Raw genomic sequence first — 7,211 nt, forward strand, 5'->3', positions numbered from 1 at the left:
GATTGCCCTGTGGAGATACCTTGGGAGGATGTGCTGCTGGGCATAGGGTCATGGAGGGAGGCTAGGCTGGGAGGGGGGTGTGTCCAATGTGGAGGAAGCTGAGAGGGATGGAGGCATGTTGGCACTTCTAACACCCTTCTGCTGGCATTGCATGGCTTCCTCAGGCTGCTGCTGCTCGCAGGACAAGGGAAGGGCAGGCTCACTGGAACACTTCTTGGGGTGGACCCTGGGAGGATCCACAGGGCCTGCTCTCTGGTGCTCAAGGATGAGGTAGGTAGCCGTGGCATCGTCAAATCTTTGGCCACGGACACCCAGGTATTTATTACAGGAGCTGTAACCCATGTCAATCATGTTTTTATAATTGTGGGATCCAGGAGTTTGGGCAGTGCCTCACTAGAAGGACTGGGTGAAGCTTCCTCGCCCTGGCTGTGCCATGGATGTCCCATTACCTGCTCTATGGTTGGCCTCTGCGTGGAGTCCACAGTTAGCATCTCACTGATGGGGCTCTGTCATACGTTCCCTGCGTGATCACCATCTTTACCTGCTAATTGCTGATTGCCACAAATGGACATTTCTCTGTTAGCATAAAATAGAGAATGTCGCCCCCCCCCCCCCAGGGCTCCAGACCGGGCTGCCAGGGGGCCCTTGTATTACTTACCATGGACAACTTCAGGGGCAACATATAGGAGAGTACCCCAGAACCTGTTCAGCTTCTGCCCAGCTGTGAATCTGGTGCTCAGACCAAAGTCGATGAGTTTGACGTTGCCACTGGTATCCACCACCACATTCTATGGCTTCAGGTCTAGGTGCACGATACGTTGCTTGTGGCAGTACTGCATGGCTTGCACTATATGCCTGAAATCTGTTGGCCTCCTCCTCCTGCATGCCATCAGGTTGCGGGATAAGGTCCCATAGCTATCCCCCACATGCATGCTCCATGACAAGATAGATACATTTGATGATCTCAATGACTTGGAAGACCTGGATCATATTTTGGTGGTCTAAGGCCACCATCATCTCTGGTTCAGAGAGGAAGGGGAAGTTCCAGTCCTCTTTGGCCAAGACCTTCACCACAACCTCTGTCCTGGGGAGGAGATGGTAGCAAGCTTCACCTGGGCAAAGCCCACCTCCCCAATATCCTGCAGGACCTTGTAATGGTCCGTGAGGGTGGGCACATAGCAGAAGCCTGGTTCTTGCAGCACTACACTGCTCTGACTACTCTCACTGCCAAACCACATCCTAAACCAGAACAAGGATGCTTTCTAAAAATAAATAAATAAATAAACCAAAACAAAACCCCAAAAAACAAAAGGAAAAAAAAAAAAACCCAAATCAAAGAACCAATATCCAAAGACTACAACCACCAGCCACCATCCACCAACCACCACCAAATATGCTAACTATCTGGGAGTCTGTCAGGTCACCACCAAGAGCTTCCTGTACATACAGACAAACCCAGCTATAGGCACTTGCTTATATACATACTGCTTGAAATTCCCTCACAATGGCAAGAAATAATTTAGTCTCACCTGGCCATAATTCCCAATGGGCATCTCACTTTTAGGCCTCCAGGACCTTTTCTACTTTTCTATAATAAGAAAGGACTCTGAAAGTTTTTTTGCTATGGTGGGTTTTGGACACTGATATTTATTTGTTTAGAAATGAAAATTTGTAGGATACATCAGTGGTCTTTTCATTTCAAGTCTGAAAATCTGCAGTAACTTTGTGGCTGAAAGTTGTATATGTCATCATGTGTACACTCTAATTTTCTGCTTCTTTGCTTCCCTGAACTGAGCAGCTTTCCTCCACTGGGTCCTTCCTCCATGATGGAATGTTTCACTTTGAGCAGAGCAATGGAGTCAGCTGTCTATGAATTGAGACTTCTGGAACTGTTAGCCCCAGAGAAGGTTTTCCTCCTCCAAGTTGTTCGTTCATTCTTTCTTTCTTTCTTTATTTTTATGGTGCTGGGGATTGAACTGAGGGCCTTGTGCATGCAAGGAAAGCACTCTACCATCTACATCTGAGCTATATCCCCAGCCCCTTTAAATTGTTCTTGCTGAGTGTTTTGGTCATGGAGGCAAAAAACAAAACAAAACAAAACAAAAACCTAAAACTCAGCCATGATTCAATGCGTCCAGTTTCACATGTACTTGTGTATATGTGTGTGTGGGGGGGGGGCAGGGTGCAGTTCTGGGAACATAACCAGGTCCTTGCACATGCTGGAGAAGTTCTCTTAATGTGCATATCCCATCCCTGGGGCTGCAGATTCCTGGCCTAACCAGATCTCAGTACTATTACATGGAGGCTTAACTGTCAATAGGAATTTGGTAGAGATACACACATTCAAACCACATTATGGAGTAAACAAAAGTCCAGAGAATTGGTCCCCACTTAGATGTGCCTGTGTGAGGGGAGTCCTTCAGGTTGCACTGAAGGACATTAGATAGGAACTCAAATCTTTTTGAAGACAGAAAGATCTCTGGTAAAGAAAATTCATGAGAACTATAACAGCTAGTGCTACATTTGTTTTCAACATGATGTAAGAGAATAAAATATCGAAACACCCCAATTTTATTCTATAGTATTGAATAAATTGCATATGTAACACTGTAACATCAGTAAATGAGGGGGAGGGGTTGGAGAGGTACTCCAGCCGCATCTGTACACTACTGAAGTCATATTCTGATTCACATCAGAGCAGCATCTCTTTCTCATGTTAAATGGAACCCCATGGGAATCACAAAGAAATACTTGTGAAGCATACCCAAAATGAGAGATAAGGGAATTAAAATGTTTCACTACAATCATCAACTAAATAGGAGGAAAGTAATCATATGAGGAAGAAAGTCACATTGAATTAAACTTGTGCTGCTCTCCTACATGAACACAAGGCATGCTGAACCAAGGGTTGCACCCTGATCTCCTTATAGGTACACAAAGCACACTGAACCAAAGGCCCGGGTAAACATCAAAGTCCAGCATGTGTGAAAACTTCTGTACTATAAGCATTTCTCCTAACCTATGAACTATCTTAAGTGAGAATAGGGACTGGATCTTATTTAATTTTGAATGCCTAACACCTAGTACAGACTTAACACCTGGGAGTTTTTCACTTAATGTTAATTGGTTTTTTGGCTAATTGGCTGGAGAAATGGTGGATGGATGGACAAATAGAAGAATGGACAGATAAGCAAATAGTTGGAGGCATGGATGGATGGAAAGAAGGAAGGCTGAATAATTAGATGTATGGTCTTGAAAATCAGGATCAGATCCTCATTCCCCTGGTGTTATAGATTAAACACTTGAGAAATGCTGAGGCAAGAGCAAAAAGAAATTTTTATGTAAGAGACATTACAGAGAAAAGAGGGGATGGATATAGAGAGAGAGATACTCCTCTGGAGAAAAGTCAGAACCAAGAGCTGGTGCCCATGGGTGTGGGGGTGTCTTGCCCCTTTATAGATTTTAGGTTTACATTCTTCTCATGACTACATGCCCAAAAGGCAGGAAAAGACCAAAAGGCAAGAAAAGAGTCATGGGGGTGATTGCTTGTGTTGGAAATTGTGATCTTTCCCCATCCCCCGGAGGCTATTAGCAATTGGTTGAATGTAAAGTGCTATCTGTCCATTACCTTTTCTTTGATAATCAGCTATCCTTTCCTTTGCCCCTTCTCACTATCACAGGAAGAAAGTCAGTAGAGTATAGACAAGAGGCTGAGGATACAGGGGACTTTCCTAAAGACTGTCCCTGTGTTGTAAAGGACAAGGTTTACAATTGATAATGGATTGGAGATGTGATTAGATTGGTCCAGGTACAAAAGGATTATGGAGTATGAATATGGAAAATGAGTGTACAATTCGGGATTCTGGTGTTACTGGGTTTGACATAAAGGCAAAGGGCATAATTAGCCTAGTTCTGATGGTGTTAGGGCTGTGAAATTGAGTGGTAGGGTGTTGGGAATCTTGTCTGCAGCATGCAGAATTCTAGTGCCTCTTTGTAGGAACTGCTAATGAAGATCTGAGCCTGGGGCAAAGTTATTCTGGCTTCAAGGAAGTGGGGTTCCCTTGTGGGAACTTGGACCAAATCTACAGTTTCTTTCATTTAAAAAATAAATGGAGGAAAGAGCTGTAGTTTAATGGTAGAGCACTTGCCTAGAATGTATGAGACCCTGGGTTTGATCTCTAGCACCACCCCTCTATAAGTGTTATATGAGATCGGATATGTATTAAAAAAGGAAGTATAAGTTATATGCAATAATAATAAAATAAGCACAGGCATACTGAGTAATTATAGCAAATATATATAATAAGAACCTTATAAGTATAAGAAATAAGTATAAGCATAATACAATAATTATAAATTATGAGGAGTAATGATAAATACTTACAAAATCACTACTCAATTTAGAAGCTAAAACACGTACATTGTGGTTGAAGCTCCCTTTGCCTTCTTATCCAATCCCCTACCTCTGGCTCCCCACAGAAGTAGCCACTATCCTAAATTTTGTTCTCATCTTTTCTTTGTGTTTGAGTCATGTTTCTCGCTGCTGTTACCCAAATTCCTGATAAGAATAACGTAGAGAAAAAAAAGTTCTTTTGGCTCAAGAAAAGTTCATGGTCTCAGTTCATGTATGGCCTGATGGGTCTGGGTCCTGGGGTGAGGCATCATGAACATCATGGCAGAAGGGCATGGCAGAAGAAAGCTCTCAGAATGTGGCAATCAGGAAGAGAGAGAGCACTTCCTAGCTGTGCTCACCAGGGCAAAATATAAACCTCAAAGGCACACTCCCAGTAACCCATCTCCTTCAGTCACACCCTACCTGCCTACAGTTATAATCCATATCAGTGGATTAATAACTGATTAGGTCACACCTTTCATAATTTAATCATTTCACCTCTGAAAATTCTTGCATTGTCTATTTATGAGCTTTGGGGGACACCACATATCCAAACTATAACACCTTGCCATTTTAAAAATAGCTGTATCACATATGCATATTTCCCTAAACATTTCATTTTATTTGTTTTTTAGCCTTATAAAAATGATATATTAATGGGCTGGGATTGTGGCTCAGTGGTAGAGTGTTTGCCTCGCACATGTGAGGCACTGGGTTCAATCCTCAGCACCACATATAAATAAATAAATAAATAAATAAAGATATTGTGTCCATCTACAACTAAGAAAATATTTTTTAAAAATGGTATATTAGGGGCTGGGGTTGTGGCTCAGTGACAGAGTGCTTGCCTCTCACATGTGAGGCACTGGGTTCCATCCTCAGCACCACATAAAAATGAATAAACAAAATAAAGATATTATATTCATCTATAACTAAAAAATATTTTTTTAAAATGGTATATTATACATAGTCTTTTTACATATCACTCAATATTATATTTTCAATATTCACCTATGCTGTTATATATTTATAGCTCATTGATTTTCACTGCCATGTAAATCATCCATTATGTGAATACTTAATTATCCCTTCTCCCAAAGGTGGACACTATTGATTCTACATTGTTTTCTATTATGGACAAATAGTTGTCATGAACACTTTTGCATGCGCTTCCTGACACATCATATAAGAAGTTCTTTTGGGAAAGGTTTTTTCAAAACGTGGTTCACAATTCATAAGTAAGTCATGAAAATAAAGTCAGTAAAAGGCACATGGATGTAACAGATGCAGAGGAGGTAGAAGAGGTAGAGGAGGGTGGGAGGGGGAGAGAGATTTCAACCAGATTGGTCATCTTTTAGTAATCACCAGAGTGGAGAAAAGAGACACTGTAGAATTCCCTAGGCCTTTGTGGAAACATGGAACTGCTTCTTTAGCTGCATAATGGAAATCCACAGTAAGACATTAAGGGAGTGAATACCATTCTGAAAGGAAGAATATGTCACATATGTTACTGTGGCAAAACTGCAAAGAATCTAGAATTTCAGTCACCACACTGCTGAATCTGTTGGATCAAGGAGCTATTTGCCAAGAGAATTAGTGTCCAGTGGGAACTATCATGAACTGAGAACATAAGAACTAAAATATGAGGAAAAACAAAATGATGGGAACAAAATGGAAGTCAAGAAAGAATGGTACCCTGTAATTATTATAATTATATATAAAATTACAAATATTAACTCATATTAATACTAACAATATTGACATTTTCATACATGCATATATCACCCTACTACCCACTCTTCCCCTCCTGAATCTATATCTCCTGACATCTCCTATAGTTTCCTGCTTTATAAAGGTGATTGTGTTACCTGGTAGCCAATTTAATCTTCATTTCTGTTATGATTTTGTATTTTGCTCTAATTTCCCCTCATTTTAATTTCATTTCTTTCTATTGGGGGTAATTTTGTAACTATTTTGTTAAAAATTTTTTAATACCTAAAGACTTATTTAAGGATATTTAATTTTATTTGAAGTATAATATTAGAATTTTCTTCTGCTGCTTATTGAGGTGGGGGCAGATCATCAAGTATCAGTTGAAATACTCTCTTATTTTCTATTTTTTTTTAGGAGTTTTGTATAGAAGACTGTTTATGCATTTATTTATTTACTTTTTATTTGTTCTAATTAGTTTGTTTATGAATTTTAAAGGCAAGGTTATTTGGTTATGGTGTGCTATCAGTTATCTATTTTAGTACAATAAACTACCATACAAATTATTGGCTTAAAACAAAAACTAATGGCTTATATATGTGTTTGGCTGGGTGGATGTTTAGTTGTCTTACCTGGATTCATCAATGCAGCTGCATTTAGCAGGCGTGTGGCTGGGAACTGGGCTACATTGGATTGCCCATGAGAGCATGGCCTCTTAGTCTACATAGTCTTTCATGTTCAAGGTGGTGTCCTAGGAAGTGGAAACAGTGAGAACTGCTGTTTCACATCACACAGAAGCACTTCCATTGCATATTATAAATCAAAGGAAATCATGTAATTGTCCAGATTGAAGTGTACAAAAGTGCTTAAATCACATTATTAGAGGGCATGTGTAGATGCTAAGAGGGATTGTTGTATCCATCTTTGTGAATGACCAAGTATAGAAGTTCTTAGTTCAAGAGAATACTCTGCTGTTGAAATAGCACATGAATATGTAAGAAATGGTTATCTTTTATTGGATGACTTTATTTTTTTTTTACTTTATTATTAAGGTTGAAAGGGAGGCTTGGGCCCTGTGTCAGCTGTTGGCTCTCCTTTGTCTTTAAGG

This window comes from Callospermophilus lateralis, chromosome 12 (genome assembly GCF_048772815.1).
Source record: "Callospermophilus lateralis isolate mCalLat2 chromosome 12, mCalLat2.hap1, whole genome shotgun sequence".
In the NCBI taxonomy this organism is placed as follows: Eukaryota; Metazoa; Chordata; class Mammalia; order Rodentia; family Sciuridae; genus Callospermophilus; species Callospermophilus lateralis.